At 40.6% G+C, this 24,105-nt stretch overlaps 1 protein-coding gene across 19 annotated transcripts in view; it reads right to left on the bottom strand.

Moving 5' to 3' along the window:
* MYT1L (myelin transcription factor 1 like) overlaps positions 1 to 24,105 on the bottom strand; it is a 345,697-nt gene that overhangs the window by 234,042 nt on the left and 87,550 nt on the right. For all 19 annotated transcript variants that reach the window (XM_054063077.1, XM_054063078.1, XM_054063079.1 and 16 more), the window contains one exon: positions 14,026 to 14,140. The gene's annotated coding sequence lies outside the window, so the exon portion shown is untranslated. The remainder of the gene's footprint in view (positions 1 to 14,025; positions 14,141 to 24,105) is intronic.

Below are 24,105 nucleotides of genomic sequence, written 5' to 3'. Positions count from 1 at the left end.
GGAGCATCTCCCATACTAGGACAGGCTGAGAGAGTTGAGCTTGTTCAGTCTGCAGAAGAGAAGGCTCCGAGGAGATATTATAGTGACCTTCCAGTGCCTGAAAGGGGCTACAGGAAAGCTGGAGAGGAGCTATAACTAAAGGCTTCTGGTAATAGGACGAGGGGGAATGTGTATAAACTGGAGAGGGGCAGATTTAGGCTGGACATGAGGAAGAATTTCTTCACCATGAGAGTGGTGAGGCCCTAGCCCAGGTTGCCCAGGGAAGCTGTGGCTGCCCCATCCCTGGAGGTGTTCAAGGCCAGGTTGGATGGGGCATTGGGCAGCCTGATTTAGTGGGATGTCCTTGCCCATGGCAGGGGGTTGGAACTGGATGATCTTTAAGGTCCCTTCCAACCCAAACTATACTATGATACTATGCTCAGTGCACAGCTCAGTTCCTCTCTCTTACAACTAGGCTGTTCTTAATTCCACAAATAATTCCTCATGAATTAAGAACGTAACATTCAGATCCTAGAATCCTAGAATCCTAGAATCCTGGAATCCTAGAATCCTAGAATCTAGAGTGGGTTGGGTGGGAAGGGACTTTAAAGCCCATTGAGTTCCAACCCCTCTGCCATGGGCAAGGACACCTCTCACTGGACCAGGCTGCTCAAAGTACCAAGATCTACTTCACACACCACAGAGACTCTTGCTCTGAAAACAGATCCATATACCTTCTTCTGCTTAGAGTAGTTATATATTTGTACTATATTTGACTGTTATTTCAATTCATCGTTGATATATGCCCTCTCAATGCCTCACCACCTTCATTCAGCCCCAAAGTCCCTCTACACTGACTTGAGGCACATAGGTCAGAGGAGAAGGAACCTGCTGTGCACAGTCTGCTGTTGGAAACCAGACTGAAAGTAAAAGGGCAAGACAGAAGCAATTCTGGAGGAACAGGAGCAGCGGTGAAATATGAGCCGCAGTGAGAAGCTGTGAGAAGCTCAAACATAATACAAACCATGAAAGCATGAGTGTCACTTGAGGGGGAGGAGGATGGTCATAAAACAATGGTCAGAACTGTGCAAACAGAGGACAGTTTGGAAAAATTCAGTTGTCTTAGGTTTAAATCTTCCCAATTCATCGATGATAGTACTCATACAAGACATACCGTCAATGACAGTACTCTTACAAGCTGGGATGCCGCACTAGTTGGGTGTAATCAATGCTTTCCTTCTTTCTGTGGAATCTGTGAAGTAGTTATATTAATATATGTGAGACAGTGTTATTCCCATTTTATTGATAAGGAGCTGTGTCACAGAAAGACAAGAGCAGCCAGAAGACGTAAACAAGGCAGGAAACTGAGCACAAATCTCCCATATTTATTCTAATAAATCTCACTATCATTATTGTTTTGCTCCAAATCCAATATCCTTGCCCTCATTTAAAATATTCCCTACAGACTGGTATAAAGCTAAGGCTGTCCTGGCATCATTTTCCCTAGTTTTTTATTGATTATATGCTCTTCCAAGTGCCGTGCCAGGTAACGAATGAGGCACCAAGGTGACAAAGCGAAGTGCAATGGAGTGAAAAGCCAGAAACAGTATAAGAAGAAAGTAGTACAGTGAGGTTTCCAAGACACTGTGCATTTTGAAAGCATGCAAATTAAATACAATAATTAATCAATGCAAAGTGAGTATTTCCCCGTGCTATCTAGTTTCTTTTCACATGGAACACTATTTTCACAAGGACATGTTAGCTCAGTCCCCCTTGGAGTAGTCTATAATTTCTAGAAATGTTTCTGAAGTGATGCAAATCTTTACAGCTCGTGGAGGACAGAAGTCAATCCACCACCTTCTGAAATTTGAAATTCAAAACTGACTAATGATTAGGCCATCTTCAGCTACAGAGCAATACAAGAGCATGCAGATAAAATTATCCCGTCTGTGTTAAACGAGATATAACACTATATAAACAAGTGATTCCTTCTGGATTCAAACCTTATATGACTGTGCAATAAGTGAGTTTACAGCATCTGGCACTGTACAATTTCCACAGATTGGTATTGCAGCATTTTTCTCCATAAGTTCTGTCCAAGTTATTACATTACATTAACAGACTGTTGAATGTCAAAGAGATTAACCTGGCCAGCTATTATGGAGCAGTCCAGAGAGGCGCATCTGAAGCTCAAATAACCAGTAGGTCTCATTTCAATGCTGAATTAAGGGATTGCACCCATGCAACATCCAAAAAGTCTAGTTTCATCTAGCAGAATCTGTTTGGATTCAAAAGTTATGTAAGTGTGATCAGTGATGTAAAGAAAACACAAAAAATCCTAAATAGGAGAAGACATGGTAAGTATCTAGCAGGACAAGAAAAGTTTGCCTGGACAAAGGTCAGTTCTTGAGTACCAGTCATGAGTGCATCATTTCTGTTTCCTATATTTATACATAAGATTAAATTTTGAGCAAAGAAAATGAAACTCATTTAACATTGTTCTAGACTGAACAAAGGCTCTGCTCCCAAATTTACAATGATATTTAGCTGGAGAGAATTCTTCTCAGTTCTCAACTGTCCAAAGAAAAACAAAATAACAGAGAGGAAAGACAGAGGAAGAGCCAACATGTGACAGTAAGAACAGGCATGCAGAGAGACAAGGAATGGAAGCCTGGAGGCATAGAAACTGAAAAAAAGAGCTAGGTGATGGAGTTCTGGCTGGACAACCAGTGGGAATGAGAAGAATGTACGAAAGTCAGGAAATCCAGTCCTGGAACAATATAGTCATTGATCGCAGAAAGGCACGGAAGACAAGGAGTACTTGAAGAACAAGTACTTGGGCTATGCCGAGCAAGAGAAAAAGGACAGAGGACAAGAAGTCAATGGGACAGTGAGAACTAGAACTGTTCTGCTAAGGATGTAGGTGTGGGTTATGCTCAGTGTTATAACAGATGGAGAGAAAAGGGATAGAAAAGGTCATTGAGAATTGAGCAGAGAATCAATAATGACTAAAAACCCCTTTGGGGACCTCTAGGAACCAAATTGAAGTTTCTCATGATTCCTGTGCCATCAGCAAATATCTGTGGAACCCAGTGGTAATGAAAAAAGGCCTCCTGTATCTTATTCTCAGGCAGTAGTTTTCACAGAATATTATTCCATGCTTTTCCTTTAATAGGAGAATGGAACAACATGGTGTGGGACACTTTAAGGTCCCAAGCATCCCATAATTCAGATAAGAGTTAAGATATTCTTATGAGTTTCTATTTTTAAAATGGTAAGGGTGTACTTTTTATCTTTCCCTCTCTCTCTCTCTCCCTCTCTTTCTCCTTCTCTCTCTTTCTCACATAGACACATTTTTGAAATAACTTTTTTAACAAAAAAAGTCAAAGGACCAAATCAAGGACAGAGATGTCACAAGTGGCACCAGCTTGCTTATATAGCTTATTTTTTCCCGACTTGTGAATAGGCATCATGATGGAAACTTATAGCGTGACTCATACCAGTTTTCCCAGAATACACCTGCCTGGTGCAGTGCACAAGATGGCCTTGCTGCAGGGATGAATCAGAGCTGAAGAAGGTTCATTTACAAAGAATTTTGAAGAAATGTACTAAAAAATGGGACAGCAGAGCAAGATGACAAAGAATGGCTAAGGTAATTGGATGTTGGCCTAAGAACTTTTATTCTATCTTTTCTTGGCATAAAGTCCCCATGGCCACCATTCAAAACAGGTTTTTTACATGTGGTCACTAAAAACATGGGTTTCATTTTCTATTTAACTCACTGAGATGAGACATTTGGATTTGCAGAAGTGATGACGCTCAGAGAAACAGCTGGAAACAGGAAGACCTGAGTCGGAAAAGTTCTATATATGACGAGTAAGGAGTGGAGGCTTCCGGACCTACGCACCTCAGGCTGGTCTTGGACATTAGTGGCACCTTTTGAGCACAGTATTTTCCAGGTCATGGTTCCTCTGCCATAAAAGAGAAATTAGATTTCCTTCCAATCTCAGAGACTTGCAGCAAAGATAATTAAATGTTTGTTCATCACTTAGACACTATAGTGATGACCAGTAGGAAAATCCCCAAAGGAAATTAATAATACTTTTTAATTCTGCCTTCAGAGCAGGCCTTAAATACTCCGTAGTAAACAAGGTATGAGGCCACGCAGTGACCAGTGTCAAGAAAACAAGATATTGAACAGCTGCTCATTAAATGACTTTCATATATTCTGTGAACTGAGTGAGGAAAAGGTCTTTTAAGAAAAATAATATGTGATCATGTAATTAAAGAAGTCTTTACAATGCATAGGCATGGTGGAGATTAAATTAACTTATGTAACAAAGTTAATTCTGGCATGTATTAGCTTTTGAGTATTTGGCCAATTTAGTGTAGATTTTCAACATATATGAAATAACTGAAGACCCTGCTGAGATCTGATTAAAAGACGTATATTAGCCATTTGCGTTTTATTCATCTAGCTTAAACCAGAATTTACTCGTGACTATTGGAAATGCAATACTGGAAATAGTTATAAGCACTGGAATACTGGAATGACTATTTCATTACCAATTATTCCTATTTCCTACAGAAAGCTTGGATCCAAACTTTTCCTTTAGCATCAGAAACAGCAAAAGAGACAGGTTAAAGTATCGAGACCACCCTATATGGAATATGGGGCAGCACAGTACTTCCTGCTGCCTACCACTGTCACTTGAATTAATTAAACTACAGGAGTTCAACAAGAAATTTATGACTGATTCTCACAAGTAAGGAGTATATTCTGCTTCCATTAACTTCAACATGTATCTCAGGATGCTAGAAAGTCAGACTGCTAAGAAACATATAAAAAAAGGAGGAGAAGGATCAGCTGTAGTGAAGACTGATTGTTACAGAGTAACAGAGTTCCCCTGTTGGCATCTGTATAGGATGCAGGAAACCAACCTAAGTGAGACATTTGTCCCTTTCTACAAATTCTCCAAGCCTTCTCACCAAAGGCTGCTCCACTGGGTCTTCATTATTGTGCTTGTTACTGGGCTCACAATTTAAACAGACTGTCTGCAGCTTTGTAAGACTGTAAATAAGAAAAGAGAAAAATCGCTGTCCCATTAAATAAGCCAGTATTTTGGTGTCCTTGTTGTTTGAAAGTAAATGTGGACCTTCTCTGCTGGCCACTCCCTTGTTTCCTGCTTATGTTGAGCTTGAGTTTTATGTGGTAATACTCCCTGAAAAGAATCAGTTAATTAATCTCAAGAAAAACGTGTAGACTCCATCTGAAGGGTTTTCCCGTAAGGACTGACCATTGACTTTCTGCAACTCATCAACTGCTGCGTGAGAAAACATAGCTTCTTTGAACTTGGTAAAATAGGTTTAAGTATTAGGATATTTATAAATATTCATAGAGGTAGAAGGAACTGCCCAGAAAATCAAGCCCACATTTAATAGATCTCATTAAATACTTCAATGAGTTATTTACTTAACTCATTTTGATTTTCAGACAGGTTGGACGCAATTTCCACAGCAACGTCTGTGCATATCCATAGATGTCCACCTCTACTCGATGACCCAGTGGGTCCCTTCCGACCTAGTCATTCTATGATCCTATGATTCTATGATTCTACCTCACACCTTCTAAAATCTGAACTTTAATTCAAATATTTTTGAAGTTTGATAATCTACAGAATCTAGAATAAGTTCTCTCTAACATAAGAAACTATTAATATAACATTAAAAAATGGTATAGGACAATTCAGGGATTGCAGAAGGATGGTATTACAAGACAGAAAGCTGAAAATTACGTTTAGATATATCCATGCTAAGACTGTCAAAACTTCCAAGGCAGTCAGTGGATAAGTAGTCAGTAAAGTCAGTGCAGCCTAGAAAGAGATTCAGCAGACCAGTCACCTTCTGTCCCAACTCCATTGACTAAGAAGGGAGCAAGACACCTACATGTACTGTATTTTGGGGTCTTAACCTTAAAGAAAATACCACACCAAGTTTTGGAATGAAGACATCCCTTCTAGATCTTGATACACAGACTACTGCTCAAATACATAAAAGACTAAACCAAATCAAACCTTCACCTCCTCTTTTTCACATGGAGGAGAGGTTTTGTTTATGAAAACCGCAGGTTCTTTGGGTATATACAGGCAGATATATGTGTATATCTGCTTAATTAATCTGTTTCCGTTTGAAATATTCTGTCATTTAAGAATTACTATGTCTCATATCAGCATACGGAATAAGAGATCAGATCTTGTTCTGTGAGTTCAGTCCATATGTTCATTGTCCCTCATATACATGAGGCCCTCATATACATGTTCCGTATATTCATTGGCCCTCATATACATGTATTTATAATATATGGCTACACATTTAAGGTAAAAATCTCAGTTTTAAAAGATGCTTTCCTTTTTTTTTTAGTGTACTCTGCCTGGTTTACCAAGGGTTAAAGGAGTTATGTGCCTTGCTGATGAACAGACAGACTACATACAAGATTTTGCTTTTCTAATCTCATACAAAGAATACTCATTTTGTGCAGAGGGAGCTCAGTGGGTACTTCAGAATATGCACTGGATACACAAGTTCACAGACTTCAGCAGGTTAAGATCTTGTCTCTCCTGCATCATTTACTCTACATTACCTCTTAAGCTCTAGATTCTTTGGCTTTGCATTCATAATCAAATTTTAAGATAAAGTGCTTGTTACTGTAGAAATACTTATCCATCCTGAAAATTTTATCACATGGACATTTCTTTGCGTGTCTACAAATTATAGCAATCATCATTCTTCTGTCATAATTACCATCCTTTTTCTCTGTACAATTTTTAGCTATCTTACACAATATACGTTCCGCAGCAGATTTGCGAAGGGGTACAGTGGCAGAAGGTTTTCAAATTTAAATACAATACTCAAAATGTAAATAAATTTTCACATCTGCTTTTTCGACTCCTTTTCAACCCTGACTTTGTATTTCAGTTTCAGCTGTAGATTCTATTGCATTGATCTTATTTTACATACTAAACAAACAGCATGGGCTATTTCAATGGTTCTGACAAATTCACAGTGCATTTTGCAAGTTCAAGTTCCTGGGCTTGGTGTCTTTAAAGTTAAATGCAATCACTTAACATAGACATTTGGATCTTACTGTATCTATAGCAAATTATTGTTAGGCTGATCAAACAAACATGTTCTAAAGCTATGAATCTACTTTTACCTTTAATAACAAGATAAACTGTTTTTACAACATTTGCACTTACAAAGCAAATTCTATTGCTGTTTACGCATTTGAAATTACTAAAAACACGGACAGCTAAATACTATAAATCTCAAAGACAAGGAAAATGAGGTGGAGAGATTTAGCCAGAGTTGGTATGGGATTCAAATTAATTACTTAGTTTCATGATTTCGTCTACGGAATTCATTGCAGTTCTGCTCTCAAGTTACTTTTGAAAAACATATCATCTATTTAAGTGGCAAGATACAGATTTTGGCTGAGAAGCGTCACTACCTGAACACACCTCATCTGCTGTGGAGCAGAAATTAGAACACCGGCCTTCTAACTTTTAAGTTTCTTGCTTAATCTCAGACAGCTCTACAGACCGTGTTTCTGAAGCCTGAGGGGTTTTTGCATCTATTAACTGAAGTACATTTGAGATTATTTTTGGCGTCTTTACACTGGGTCATGAAACAGCATGTTTGGCACCTGCTAGCCTCACTAGCAATCTGCTTACTCCAGGCTGTCAGTCGTGTACAGCTCCTGGGGATGCATCTGACAAAAGTCTTGCAGGTTTGCTGGGAGCTGAAGTTTGGCAAACAATGGGAGAAGAGCAGCATGTGAAAAAGCTGCATTGGTGTTCAAGTGTTTTAGATGGATCTTTATTTCTTCATTTTGTATTTAAATATATAATCAATTATGTGATTTGTTCCTGTATCATAGAATCATAGAATCACCTGAGTGAAAAGACCTTTGAGACCACCAAGTACAACTGTACCTGTCCACTACTAAATCGTATCCCTGCGCACCTCATCTGCCCATCTTTTAAACACCTCCAGGGATGGGGACTCCACCACCTCCCTGGTTTCATTTTATTCATAGAATCATAGAATAGTAGAATCATGGAATGGTTTGCGTTGGAAGGGACCTTAAAGCCCATCCAGTTCCACCCCTCTGCCATGGGCAGGGACACCTCCCACTGGCTCAGGCTGCCCAAGGCCCATCCAACCTGGCCTTGAACACCTCCAGGGATGGGGCAGCCACAGCTTCCCTGGGGAACCTCAGCCAGGGCCTCACCACTCTCATGGTGAAGAAATTCTTCCTTATGTCTAGTCTAAACATGCCCCTCTTCAGTTTGTACCCATTGCCCCTTGTCCTATCACTACAAGCCTTTGTGCTTTGGTTAATATTTAAAGCAACCACAATCAAAATAAAGCAGAGGTCCTTTCTGCAAAACTCATTTGTTAGCCCTTGAAAATATTTCTCATGGTGACTTCCAGGTAGATTGCACCAACCACCTCATCTACTGGGAGTCCAGTGAAACTCTGGCACTAACAGTAAGGATTATGATGGGGAAACAATTTAAATTAGTCTACTAGCCTGAATTAATTGCATATCTTCACCTGTCCGTCTACTTGCAGAGGTTTTAGATTGAGAAAAATGTATCTGGTTCCAAAATATTTTACAAGGACCATTCAAAACCATGGTGAGATCCTGTACATACAGATTATTAGCTGAGACTTGTAAAAAAAATGATGTCACTGTGAAACCAGTGGAATAACTGATAATAGATATATATAAATTACCTATTCACATAATAAATTCTACTTAGTTTCCCCATCTTAATGTACTAAGTGGGAGAAAGTAGGGGTGTAATATTTTTTTTTGTTATATTTGTCACCTCATGACAATGACTATGAATACTCACCCAATGCAGTGAAACCCAAAGCTCTGAACTAAAAAGGTTCTTCCTGAAGAGTAGGATACTTCCCTCTGATTTTGAGGTCTGACTTAGGTCCTATTGACATGGAGTTCATTTCACTTAACTTTAGATGTAGACATCAACACCTGAGCTGATCCCTAGGTTTCCTCTGTTCTCACTAGTAAGGAATATGATATTCTACAGTCTGATTCATCTGACCTATTTAGATGTCTACCTTCCGAAGAGATGAATCATGCCCTAGAAGCGTCTGTTTCTCTCCATTGACTATAAAGACAGCATAACCAAAGACAGTTTTGATATAGAAGACATTACACTGGCACAGATAAATTTTACCCTACAAGCCATGAAAGGGCACACAACAAAAGTGAATGCTATTTTCAGCAAAAGTTAACTTTAGTATGATTTTGAAACAGAAACCCATCCGCAAGGTCATCTGGGGACAACACTACCGAGAGCTGCTGGGAAGCAATGCCCTGCTCTGTCCCAAACCACAGTGGAGCAGCTCCCTCTGGAGATGTGCAAGGTGACCCTGAAATGGTAGCGTCTACTCCCTCCGTACCTTCCCAAAATGTGTTTGGAAGGAGAGAGGAAATTTTTAGACTATCTTTCTTTCTTTAAATTTTGTTTGCAATAACATTAATAAGGGCATAGTTGAGATAAGCTGTATTTATACTTGAACACAGAAAGGACCGCTGAACTTACAAGAATCTCCACAGGATTTGTGCTCCTGCCATGCTTTTAAAAAACCTTCTTTAAAACCATTCCTCATTATAGGTTTGTTTGACTAAAAACCATGCGCCTTCTCTCAACTTTAGCTAATTATTGGAAAAGACTCTTCATAGTTTTTATCAAGCATATTCCTTTCCTTGGCATTCTTTAGTGCCCTGAAGACAAAATTATTGCTTTAAAAATGTAAAAAAAATAAAGGGGGACTATTCATAAAGGCTTGTGGGGATGGGGCGAGGGGCAATGGGGATAAACTGGAGAGGGGCACATTTAGACTGGACGTTAAGAAGAATTTCTTCACGCTGAGGGTGGTGAGGCCCTGGCCCAGGTTGCCCAGGGAAGCTGTGGCTGCCCCATCCCTGGAGGGGTTCCAGACCAGGTTGGATGGGCCTTGGGCAGCCTGAGCCAGTGGGCTTTAAGGTCCCTTCCAACCCAAACTATACTATGGTGCTATAATACTATGTACTTCTGTACCTCTTTTGTCTCAATGTATGAAACTCTTCTTATATATGTTGGCTTTTTAATAAAAGCTTGATTTCTACTGCATAAAAAGCATAGTCCTGACCTAAGTCACCCCAATCCAAACCCTGTCTGATCAATGAAGTCTTTCTCTTAGCTCCACTTGGCTTTTAAATTAGTCTTTTGTGTCTTCCTTGGCTTCAGAAGAAATACTTCAGTTAGATATAGGAGCCAAGCAATACAGAGTTGTTCATTTGAAGTGGAAAAAAGCAAAATGTCCATATGTGCTAAGATGTTTTTTTGCCTACCAAAATTTACAACCCAATATTCATAAAGATAAAAAAAATAATTTAAGTTCACATAACAAAGCTAAAATCTAAACAGTACAAATAAAGCTGCATTATAACCCTTCTTCATAAAATGCTAAAATAGTAGGAAAGGAGAGATTCAGCCTTAAACAGTTGTAATGATCTGGCAATGATCTAATGATCTATTTTACATCTTCTAATCCAACTACTCCAACCCTTCCTAAGTGTTTGCAACAAAAATTATCAGCCCTATAATCACCAGTTTTCTCAAAAAGAGCCACTTTTACTTACGTTGTGTATTCTCCTTGCCATGGGATTGGGATTTGCACATATAGCTGCTAGTGGAGCTAGGAGAGCTCACGCCTTTTGATAGTGGGTTTAATTTGATTTTATATCCCAAACAATTTCCAGGATGATTTAAGGATTAAGTATTCTAGGCAGGCTGAGCTATACATTCAATGAAACACAAGAGTCGGGTTTTTTTTCCTAATCCTTATTGGTGATATGACCCTGCCCTGGTGTTTTTAGCTTTAGCAGAACTGTTCTATTCAGCATGCTGACATCAGTAGCAGCCTGTGATCAATCACTGCTGGCTGGGCCATGCAATATAAACAGGAGCAGGGATGCTGCTTAGAAACTGCAGGTTAAAGAGCCTACTGCCTCATTTTTGAAACCACTTCGGTCTGGAGAGAGACAAAGAGAAAGAAGCACAAATTCACGTAATGATTTCTACTACTTAAACTTACAGCAGTAATTTATAAACTGTTAATTTAGCAAAATTTGACACTTTGATTGATGAATTTTGCTGTTTTAGAAGGTCATATTAGAAAACTTACACTGCCAAGAGCTAACAAGAGCATGACATCACGACAGTGTATTTGCAATATTCTGTCTGAAATAACATAAGGCATTATTTTGCTGTCTGCAGTCCTGCCATTCTATCAATATCCTACATAAGAGCAATATCATAGTGAAATATAGAGAATTAATTTCAGCTAATGAGGGAAGCTGAGATTTCTGACTACTCAGTTACTTAAGGAAGGCAACTGAGATACCAGAAATACTGAAAAACATCTGATTCTTCTTCCAAAGCAGAGGAAATACAGTCACAATTCCTCATCCTTAGGTCTTGCTGAATTTTGCTCACTACTAAGCTAAGAGTCTTGCACGAAGTGTGCGGCATAGACAAAACCTGAACTCATCCTTCCCAGCTCTGAGCTAATTCTCTAATTAATAGACCAGACTTTTGTCATTCCCTGAGGCACTATAGGACAATCAGGAAGAATGTAAAGCTGGCTAAGAAGAATGTTGCATACCAGGGATTCTTACACTGTCTAATTAGGGTTGCTTTACTATGTCTTTTCACTACCACAGCAGGGCAAAATGAATAAAGGAGCAGAGATAGGGTGCCTTGAAACCCTCTGATATATGTTATTGTCCTCTATGGGTCTGCATCCTCTAAAGGACAAGAACATCTCACAAAGATGCTAAATAATTACATTAAAAAAAAAAAGCTTAAGACGCTGTACCTTTCATTTGGTCCAGAATATATTACAAGATGGATCTTAGTATAAGGCCCAGAATGATGATTTTATCTGTTGTTAGATGAAGTGAGCAGCCCTCAGAAAGATCATTGACACAGAGAAGGGTTTTCACAAGGTTAGTTCCTCGGTTTCAAACTGATCTACTCATCTATATTATGTACAAGTGTTTGTGCATCAGACTTGTCACTTATCTGGGATGTAAAGATACTAAAAAATCAAAACACATGTATCTGAATTTTCTGCAGATACACGATCAAGTTTACATGTATTTTATACAGGCAAAAGTCACACCAGCCCAGATTATTCTGCAAGTTTATGACCTTGCAGAACTGCAAGAGTCAATAAGACTGTGAGAAGTTATATTTGTGAAATAGCAAATGTAAAGAAGGCAAGTGTTTCAGTGCACACTCCGGTGTGTTGCTAAGTGCTTATGAGCCATCTCTTTCTCTTTCTGTTGGGGTAGCTTTGATTTTATTCTTTCCGCCCCCACCGCCCCAACCAGTGGTTTTCTGATTGTCTTATTCTGTGGAAGATACTACAACAGAAAGATTCTCTCATGAATCCATTGAATTTTCTCATGTACGCTCCCTCACTTCTCAAAATTTTAAATGTTTGCATTTAGCAGCCACCAGAAAGGACAACAAAGACTTCCCAGGATCCTGAAGCACAGCACAAGAAGTTCTATGACTTGAGCATGTCCACCTGAGAATCCATTTAGTCATGCCTTGGGTATTCTCATCCCACCTTCTCAGATTATTGCTGCTTTCTTCTCCTCACCCTTGCATTTCAAACTACTTATTGCTTTCCGCTCTCATATGCTGTGTCTCATCAACTCATTAGAGTAGATTGGGAAAAAATAAGTCAGAGGTAAGTTTTCTCCTATAATCTAAATTTTCCCTACAATAACTTAATTACTATGTAATGGAATTAACTGATTCATGCCTCATCTTCTTTTACTATAGAATTTCTGAGTCTAACTATATTTATAACTGCTGTCCATTATCATCAAAGGAACCAAGTCACTAGGTCAACATATTGTACACATGTCTCTACCTTATTCAACTTTCAACTGAACTTTTTCCGGGGTTTCCTTTGAGGAGTGGGACCTATTACTATTATTGGAGTTCATTCCCGTAATAAGAGAGGTACTTTGACTATCTTTTGTGAAAACATAGGAGATATATAGGAAAATAATACCACAACTGTGTCCTTCTATAGTAGTTAATAAAGGTCTGTAAAAAACGCTCCTGTACAGCTCAGCGTGGAATCTGATATCAGCCTTCTGATTTTCTGGGCAACGCGTAGGTTTTCCAAATAAGTATTCAGTAAAAGAAATAGGATAAAAAGAAAATCCCCATGATGAAGCCCAAGGGAATGTCATCTATTTTTTCTATATTCCACATATATGGAATGCAAACGTAGCCACCGTTTTGCACAAGGTTGCAAGCAATGCATAAGAAAACTGCATTCTTCAAAACCCAGATGGATTTTATAATTAGCAGCCTCCGAATTCAATCCATCCACATTTTGTATGTTTGGATGTTCAGTTTATATTTTTCCTTGTCTTTTGTGCCAGTGTATGATAACTACAGTTATTGCCTAAAGGTAGGATGAAAGTAGGGGAAGCCACACTTTATGGATAAATATCTATACAAAGAAACAGCAAGCTTTCCCACCTGTCCATCCTGCACAGCTGATTCTTCTGTTAGAGTTTAATGAAATAAAATATTCTGTTTATCTACAACTAACTAGTACGACCTTTCTGATTTCACAGTAAAATAATTCCAGTGTATCCACACCCAAAAGGATTCAGGCACCCCTTCCTGCCCTTTGTAACTTCAGCAGCAAGACTGATATATGCATCATCTAATTTAACTGCAAATGACTCTTTTAGCATGAATTGTCTGTTTAAAGATAATGCACAACAGAACTCTCAGCTGCATCCCAGAAGTCAGGCAGCACCAAGCAGATAAGATCGAAGTGGTTACCAGGAGTAGCAAATGGGAAAAGCACTACAGGAAATGAACTCTTGTCAATAATCTCAAGAGAGTGCTATATTTAGGTCAATTGTACCTGAAATCGTTTGGTGGGGTAATTGCTCTTTGGTCCAGACTCTGCTCTCTGAGCCTGTCAGATTGCTTGTAGGTCCACTGGATTGGATTCACCAGTTCTCTTCCAGATTCATTTTCTAAAAGAGAAAAAACAAACAAGCAAACAAAAATAAATGAAAAACTTTACTGAAGGACAGCAAGCTTGTGAGGAACAGAGAAAATCACTCGTGCTATTTCAGCTTTTAGAAACAGTCTTTCAATAAATGTATTAAATACAAATAAAGCATGTTCTTATATCCAAAGGATTTCCTCCGTTTTCAAGAAGAGACTTTTATTCAACTATTCAGACTTTTTACTTGGCCCTGCAAAGACTTTCTGTATCTGTTAAATACTGGAGGAAATTTAGAGACATCATTTGCTTTTTGCTGATCAGTTAATAATCAATGCAATACCAGAATTATTCATCATAGAATCATAGAGTAATAGAATGGTTTGGGTTGGAAGGGACCTTAAAGCCCATCCAGTTCCACCCCCTGCCCTGGGCAGGGACACCTCCCACTGGCTCAGGCTGCCCAAGGCCCATCCAACCTGGCCTGGAACACCTCCAGGGATGGGGCAAATCCTAAAATCCTATAATGTATCCCAGTGCAACATCATTCAGGCTTTAGTTCAAGTTGAGTCCTTGTCTGATAATACAGTTTATGGTTTAATAATTTAAGATGCTTTATGAAAGTATTCAGAATAATGTGATATATTCAGTTTTAGGAATCCAATCTAATGAGCCACATTCTGACCCTTTACAGCAGCTAGTTGGATTAATACAGGAATCTGAAAACAGCACCTAGTCCTTCTGTCTTATGATCTCTTAGAATATAATATTCTGCTTTGATAACACAGTCTCCAGTAGTACAGAAGGAGACACAAAGTCTCCTTCTTCACATTAAAGAGTCAGTATTAATAGGATTAATTTTAAAGTAAGACAATGCTTCCTTTAGCCTCTATTCTGCATGTCTTTACCTTCTATACAGACATATACAGCATCATATTTGTAGTTGCTACTCAACGCTTGTGAATAGTGTCTACTGTAATTAAAGGAAAAGTCATGATGTAATCACAGCCCTGGAGAACAGAAAAGTACTTTTTATTTAAAAAAAAAAAGAAAAAGAAAATATAAAGGGCATAAGATACTGTGCTGAAAGCTGGAATAGGTGATCGGTTACTTTAGCTACTGTTTCTTGTGTAGAACTTCAAATTCAAAGATACTCATTAAACCGAATAGATGGCAATAACAGACGAAGTGTTAATGGGGCGGCACTGGAGTGTGTCAGGGAAATGAAGAGACCCCGAGGGGCTCACCATGCTGTTTATGCTCAGCTAAATTCAGCGGTATTACCGTAAATCCTCTAAAAGATGCTGTACTCAATTCCTTATTTGCTACTTTTCAGGTGAGGAAATAGTCTATGAGATCAGAAAATAGGAACAAAAATAAGATTAAAAGTTATTTTCTATTAAACAAATACTTTACATATAAAGTAACCGGTATTCTATTACTATTATCTTTTTACAACTTTGAAAACAAAAAAAGGACACTTTAATCTTAAAAAAAAAAGTGAATTAACTGAAAAATTCTGAAAATATACACAGAACACAGTCTGTTTACAAAAGAATAATAATTTCTTTTATAAAATTCTTTCATAATTTAAAGAACAGGTTTCGATGTAATTTTCTTCTATGCATAGTTCAACTGGTTAAACCACAATTACACACATTTTCACAAGAGTAAAAGATCTTCATTTCTAGGTTTTTTTTCTATTCTAAGATGGCATTCTGAGGGGAGTAAATGAATCTTGCGAAACACATAAACCATGAATTCCAATAATTCACTACTTAAAAAGAAGCACACAGCATCTTCATTGTAAACTTAATGTGCCTTTTGTCTTTGATCGTAGAAATAAACTTTTCCTTTGTAGGGAGAGATGGATTTATTGTTAAGGAGAAAATGGTCATAACACACTGTGTAATATCAATAATAAACTGAGCTGCTGACAAGAAATAATTATATACCCAATAAAGGTAGCAATAAAATCATTAAATGCTCATGTAGTCAATTTTTCCATTTTAGTTTAAACAGCATATTGACATTTATCATCTACAAGTTGGGGGTAGCATTGCCCAACAACACCCGGATGCCCGTGGGCAAGGCACACTCGACACCATCCGTGACTGCCTTCTTATAACCACAAACCTTCGGTTTCAAACCCAAAAGGTATCATTTCTGAAGGTAGATGGCATGGCCTCTGAGAGGCTCTAAGTGATGAACGTCAAAAGACAATGACAAAAACACATGGAATGTATACTGTATGCTCATTAGCAGTAGATACTTTAGTAGCCACCAAGAAAGGCTACAAAGATGATCGGAGGGCTGGAGTATTTTCCATAAGAAGACAGGCTGAGAGAGTTGGGGTTGTTCAGCCTGGAGAAGGCTCCGAGGAGACCTTATAGCGACCTTCCAGTACCCGTAGGGGCTACAAGAAAGCTGAGGAGGGACTCTTTACGAAGGCTTGGAGTGATAGGACGAGGGACAACAGGTGTAAACTGGAGAGGGGAAGATTTAGACTGGACATAAGGAGGAATTTCTTCACCATGAGGGTGGTGAGGCCCTGGCCCAGGTTGCCCAGGGAAGCTGTGGCTGCCCCATCCCTGGAGGTGTTCATGGCCAGGTTGGATGGGCTTTGGGCAGCCTGAGCCAGTGGGAGGTGTCTCTGCCCATGGCAGGTTAGGTTGGAATTGGCTGATATTTAAGGTCCTTTCCAACCAAAATTATTCTACGATTCTACGATTCCAAATATTAAAATATATCAGAGTGAATGCCCTTCATCAGAAGAAGATGATGTTTAGTGCACACTTAATGCTTTTGGCAAAGTTAATAATATAAGCATTGAATGCAGATAGTCCATGAGCATCCTTGTCAAAACTGGATGCCGAATTTTTTGATGTCAGGTATAGCTCACGTAGGATTAATGGTTCAAAGAATCGGTTGCTGCCAAACAAGGATTTAAAACTAATGATGAAAATACACATCTGGCACTGAGGGGACTTTTTGGAAAGTCTGCATGTGTTCCTCAAACAGCGGATAAACGTCTGGAGAAAAGAAGGTTATTGGGAGTGGGCAACATGGATTCATCAGAGGGAAATCACGCTTGACCAATGTGATAGCATTCTGTGATGGTACAACTGTCTAGGCAGATGAGGGAAGAGCGGTGGATGTTGTCTACCTTGACTTGAACAAGGCTACTGACACTGTCTCCCATAACATCCTCAAGGTAAGCTCAAGAAGCGTGGACTAGATGAGTGGACAGTGAGGTGGATTGAGAACTGGCTGGATGGCAGAACTCAGAGGGTTGTGACTAAAGATGCAGAGTCTGGTTGGAAGCCTGTGGCCAGCAGTGCTCCTCGGGGGTCAGTACCTGGCCCAGTCTTGTTAAACATATTCATCAATGACCTGGATGGGGGAACAGAGCACACCCTCAGGAACTTTTCTGATAACACAAAACTGGTAGGAGTGGCTGATACACCAGAAGGCTGTGCTGCCACCCAGTGAGAGTTGGACAGACTGAAGAGTTGGGTGGAGACGAACCAAATAAAGTTCAACAACAGCAAGTGTAGAGTCTTGCACCTAAGGAGGAATAACCTCATGCATCAGTACAGATTAGGAAAGCTGCTCTGCAGAGAAGGACCTGAGAGTCCTGCTGGACAGCAAGTCAACTATGAGCCAGCAATGTGACCTCATGGCCAAGAAGGCCAATGGTATCCTAGGATGCATTAAGAAGAGTGTGGCCATCAGGTCAAAGGAGTTTCTCTTCCTTCTCTACTAGTGAGCTCGCACCTGGAGTACTGTGTCCAGTTCTCGTCTCCTCAGTTCAACAAAGACAAGAAACTACTGGAGGGAGTCCAGCAGAGGGTTCATGAAGATGATCAGCGGAATGGAGCATCTCTCTTGTGAGGAGAGGCTGAGGGACCCGGGTCTGTTTAGCCTGGAGAAGAGAAGACTGAGAGGGGATCTCATCACTGCTCATATATAACTAAAAGGGCAGGTGTCAAGAGGATGGGGACAGACTCTTTTCAGTGGTGCTTAGTGACAGGACAAGGGACAACAGGCACAAACTGGAACATAGGAAGTTCCACCTAACCGTGAGGAAAAACTTATTTGAGGATCACAGAGAGTTGGAACAAGCTGTCCAGGGAGCTGTGAAATCTCCTTCACTGGAGGTATTAAAAATCTGCCCGGATGTGTTCCTGTGGAACCGGCTCTAGGTGAACCCACTTTAGCAGGGGGGTGGACTAGGTGATCTCCAGAGGTCCCTTCCAACCTCTACCATTCTGTGATTCTGCGATACACAGCAGAAGTTATTAACAGATTTAATTTTACTCTCTTATGCTGATCACTATTGGTGAAGAATTTTATTATAAGTGAGTGTGGCAAAGCGAGAGGGATTACTGATGTGCCTACAAGGCTGGATTTTGGGCAGAGCTTCTTACGTAGTCTACCGTGCACCAAGGCTGGAACTACCTAATGCCTACAGGAGAAAGTGCTGAGTACCTGCTGACTTCTCTGTGGACTAAGGGCCAATTTTACCATCTGTTTTTACAAGTTACGTTTTTTATTCCAGTCCAGGAAACATGTTATACCTGCCCATCCGATCCATCTCCTGTGTCTGAACTTGATGGTGACTTAAAAGATCCTATGATCTACCAGAGCCATGTTTAAAAGAAATTAACAGCCATCTTTAAAGCCTAACGAGCAAAGTTGTAAATACATTCGAGAGAGATAGGTAGTCATTGACCTGCATATTTATCCACCTATCTACTTGAAAATGGGAAAGGAGGAAGGGCACAGAGAAGCCTTGCTAATACTGTTTAATGTGCAAAAAAGCTTGATTAAACAGTGATTTTTTTTCATACATTACTCTGCTGAGATCTGCATTACTGTTGTCAGAACAGAAAAGAGATGGGAGAGCCTCTTTGATCATCCTGTGCTGTCACCCCAACAACTGTCACTCTGAAACTGAAAGTTCTTATGACCTTTGACCAAAACAAATAGATATATTCCAACTGAACTTGAATTTCTTTAAAATAGCAATTTATACCACAGAATGACCTGGGATGGAAGGGGTCCGCAAGGATCATCGAGTACAACTCCTGTCCCTGCATAGGACAACCCCAACATTCACACCATGTGTCTGAGTGCATCGTCCAAATGCTTCTGGAATACTGTCAGGGTTGGCAACGTGACTGCTTCCCTGGGAGCTGTTCCAGGGCTCCACTACCCTCTCAGTTAAGAGCCTTTTCCTAATGTCCAACTTAAACCTCCCTTGGCACATCTTCCTGCTATTTCCTTGGGTCCTGTCCTCGGTCACCAGAGAGAAGAACTCAGCCACCGCTCCTCCTCCTTCTTCCCTTGTGAGGAAGCAGTGGACTGCTATGAGGTCCCCCCTCATTCTCCTCTTCTCCAAGCCAAACAGACCAAATGACTTCAGCCACTCCTCATACAACTTCCCTTATGCGTCTTATGAAGACATTTAAAATTAGGATTCTCAGAATCAACGCAAAAAATACGTGTAACTGAATTAAACACAAAAGAAAGTCTATGTTAGCGCAACAATGACTTAAAAAAATGAATGTGAAAATGAAACCATTGAATACGTGTGGTGGTAAGTCATATTGCAAAGTAGAAAATACATGAGCAACATTATTTGCTGCATGTTTATAGTACATTATACAAACTAATGTTACAATACTGCTCTAGGCCTGAAATTGCCACTTCTTATACTCAGTTGCAATGATTTACAGCTCAGAAAGTAGTGCTGTGAACAAAACTGTTGATTTGAATGGTATTCACAAAGATTTGCTTGAAATACAAATAATTGATTTTTTAGTGACACTTGACCAAAAAAGAACAGTGTAAATAATGTTTACAAACTCGTCTATATTTGCAATTATATTTAGAGGAAAATGGATCCTGAAATGGAAACTAATATTCTCTATTGGTTATTCATTGCCCTTCAATTATTTTGGTTTTTCAAAGGCAGCCAAATAAAAAACTGAAACAATGCGTGATCATTCACATACTCCAAATTAACTGAGGATAAATGTAAGTAGAAAGGGTCACCTAAGACTCACATTTGTCTGCATGAACACCGGGAAAATACTGGAGAAAAATGCACGTGGTCCTACTGATCAAGTTTCTTTGTAACTGTTTTCTGAACATGACCAGCAGGTCAAGGGAGGTGATTCTGTTCCTCTACTCTCCTCTCATGAGACCCTGCCTGGAGTCCTGTATACAGTTCTGGAATCCCCAACATATGAAGGAGATGGAACTGTTGGAACGGGTCCAGAGGAGGGTGCAAAGATCATCCAAGGGCTGAAGCATTTTCCTTGCAAGGACAGGCTGAGAGAGTTGAGGTTGTTCAGCCTGGAGAAGAGAAGGCTCCACGGAAACCTTATAGTGACCTTCCAGTACCTGAAGGGGCTACAAGAAAGCTGAGGAGGGACTCTTTACTAAGGCTTGGAGTGATAGGACGAGGGACAACAGGTATAAACTGGAGAGGGGCAGATTTAGACTGGACATAAGGAGGAATTTCTTCACGCTGAGGGTGGTGAGGCCCTGGCCCAGGTTGCCCAGGGAAGCTGTGGCTGCCCCACCCCTGGAGGTGTTCCAGGCCAGGTTGGATGGGCCTTGGGCAGCCTGAGCCAGTGGGAGGTGTCCCTGCCCATGGCAGGGGGTTGGAACTGTATGGCTTTAAGGTCCCTTTCAACTCAAACCATTCTGTGATTCTATGATTCATTGATTCTATGCACGTACTGGGTTTGGGCGGTAAGGTTTTGGTAGTGGTGGGCGGGGCTACAGGGGTAGATTCTGTGACAAGCTGCTAGAAGTCTCTCCTGTGTCCACTACAACCAATGGCGGCCAGCTCCAGGACGGACACGCTACTAGCCAAGTCCTAGATAGTCACCGATGGTGGTAGCACCTCTGGGACAACGTAGTTAAGAAGGGGATTAAAACCTGCACAACAGCAATTGCAGTCAGAGATAAGGGTGGGAATATGTGAGAGAAACAACTCTGCAGACATCAAGGTCAGGGAAGAAAGGAATGCTCCAAGTGCCAGAGCAGAGATTCCCCTACAGCCCATGGAGAAGACCATGGTGAGGCAGGTTGACCCCTGCAGACCATAGAGGTCCACAGTGGAGCAAAGATACACCTGCAGCCCATGGGGGAACCCATGCCAGAGCACATGAATGCCTAGAGGAGACCATAGTCCTGTTGGAAGCCTGCACAAAAGCAGGCTCCTGGGTGGACCTCTGGACCCATGGATAGAGGAGCCCCCATGGAACAGATTTTCTGGCAGGACTTGTGACCCTGGAGGGACACACGCTGGATCAGTCTGTTCCTGAAGGACTGTGACCCATGGCAAAGGACTCCCTCTGGAGTAGTTAATGAAGAAACATAGCCTATGTGAAGGACTCCTGCTGGAGAAGTCTGTAGAGAACTGTCTTGCGTAGGACGGACCCCACGCTGAGATGGGAAGAATGTGACAAGTCCTCCCCCTGAGGAAGAAGGAGCGGCAGAAGAAATGTGTGAGGAACTGACTGCAACTCCAATTCCTTGCCCCCTGTGTTGCTTTCAGGAGAGGAGGTAGAGAATTCAGGAGTAAAGTTAAGCCTGGGAAGAAAGGAGAGGTGGAAGAATGGTGTTTTTAAGATTTGTTTTTATTTTCTTACCACCCTACTCTGATTTGGTTGGCAACAAATTAGATTTTCCCCATGTTGAGTCTGGCTTGCCTCTGATGGTAACTGATGAATGACCTCGCCTTGTCCTTATCTCACTTTCTTTCACTTGTCTTCTCTCGCTTTCCACGAGCCTTTTGCTAAATTTTGTCTCCTCAGATTAGAGCACTAAATTGATCTCAAATTGCATTTGTAGTAAAAATGTGGCCATGGCTGTTACTCTCTTACATAAACGCATTTCATGGTTTCAAAAAGGTGACATTAGCTCGGAAATCCACTCTTTTTTCCTCCCCGTGTTTCACTCGTACCATCAAGAAAGAGAACACTGACTGGTATTACTACTTAAAGCAGTGCCTCAAATACAAAGCTGGGGTCTACCACAGTCAGCTGGAGACAGACGAGACAAGCGCTTGAAAAGAACCCAACACAAAAGTTCCAAAAGCAACCAAACAGGAAAGCAAAATATGCTTATGAACATATGTTTTAGGAAGAGAAAACCTTGGTGTCCTCTGATGCAGGTACAGGAGACTTCAAATAGATCATGGTATTTGTAGGGTAAGTCCCTGAAATAGAATGATTTGTAATACTGTCAAAAGTAGAAAACTAAGGTGGGTTGGTGTATCAGCTACAACGAGAGCTATGTATCAAAGAGCTGCACTGGCAGATCTGTAGAGCAAAGGTAGAGCATTTGTGAATGGACAAATAATTTGCACATGCAGATATGCAAACAGATGTAGAACTTGTCCCTAATGGTACAAAAACCCCATCATTAATAAAGTGAGATAAGTTTAGAATCCATTATCCAATGGATACAACAAGCTTCACTCCTGTGCTTCTTAATTTGTAACAAAAGAGGAAGTAAAACTTCTTGACTCGTAGGTAGAACAGGTGTTGAATAAATATCTCATGGATTAACAGATATGAAAGTAAGACAAGCTTAAATTCTATTTAGATTCCAAAGGCTTTGTAATAAGGCTATAAACAAACAGAGGTGCTGGCTCACAAGGAGGTGGAACAGAAGAAAAATCAGGATTACTCCCACTTGTAAATGAAAGGAGGAGACCTGCCCTGTCATCACCTTTCTTGAATGATAGGTGAGCTACTCACATACACTCATTGTAGCGGCCAAGAACTTTGAATTTTGCAGCAGAAACAAGTAATGTTGATGTCTGACTGCACTGGCAGGAAAAGCATCATAATACAGAAGGAGGTAACATAACCTGCTGTGTGGTACCAGAGAACACAATGATCTTTACAATAGAATCATAGAATAATAGAACAGTTTGGGTTGGAAGGGACCTTGAAGATCATCCAGTTCCAACCCCCCTGCCATGGGCAGGGACACCTCCCACTGGCTCAGGCTGCCCAAGGCCCATCCAACCTGGCCTGGAACCCCTCCAGGGATGGGGCAGCCACAGCTTCCCTGGGCAACCTGGGCCAGGGCCTCACTACTCTCACAGTGAAGAAATTCTTCCTAACGTCTAGCCTAAATCTACCCCTCTCCAGTTTGTACCCATTCCACCTCATCCTGTCACCACAAACATTTGTAAGTAGTCCCTCTCCAGCTTTTTTGTAGCCCCTTTCAGGTACTGGAAGGTCGCTATAAGATGTCCTCAGAGCCTTCTCTTCTCCAGGCTGAACAACCCCGACTCTCTCAGCCTGTCCTCATTAGGCATAGAAGAAGCAGAGTCAGGTTAGACAGTCTTCCCTTTACTGTAAAATTGTTCAGGTCTTAAAAGAAGAGAGAGGGAGAAAGATTCAATGGCTTCATGCAATAGCCTGAGCCATGGGTGGTACACAGTCAGCTGTCTGCCACATGCCAGAAAGTCATTTAATGATGAATCTGACAACACAGAACAAAATGTGCATCCTCTTTCCCCTGGATGTGAAGGGTAGCAGGGAATAGAAAAGAAAGAAATTAAGAGACAAGGGTAAGAATATATTGAAGACCACATGTTCGTATTGTCAAGCAAAAGACACACAGCAAAGTAATGAGATAAGCAAGAGGGAGTGATGAGGGAAAGGAACAAGGTGTCTGAGTGTTGGGTCACTGAGGCAAAGGGGAGAAGTTTGTGGCAAAGATCATGGAATCAGAATCATAGAATCATAGAACGAGTTGGGTTGGAAGGGACCTTAAAGATCTCCTAGTTCCATTCGCCCTGCCACAACAGACGACACAGCATGACTGGGTGTCAGAGAAAAGTAAAGCAGATCTTATTAACATTCTTGTTGAGAAAGTTAATGAGATGTGTATATAAGAGGTGAAGGTTAGAAACAGGCTAAGAGAAGGATTATTAAACTGAACTGAAGCTCTCAA

Source organism: Cuculus canorus, chromosome 3 (assembly GCF_017976375.1).
Source record: "Cuculus canorus isolate bCucCan1 chromosome 3, bCucCan1.pri, whole genome shotgun sequence".
Taxonomy (NCBI): domain Eukaryota; kingdom Metazoa; phylum Chordata; class Aves; order Cuculiformes; family Cuculidae; genus Cuculus; species Cuculus canorus.
The sequence above is the reverse complement of the archived record's forward strand: the minus strand, read 5'-3'. Positions and strand labels throughout refer to the sequence as shown.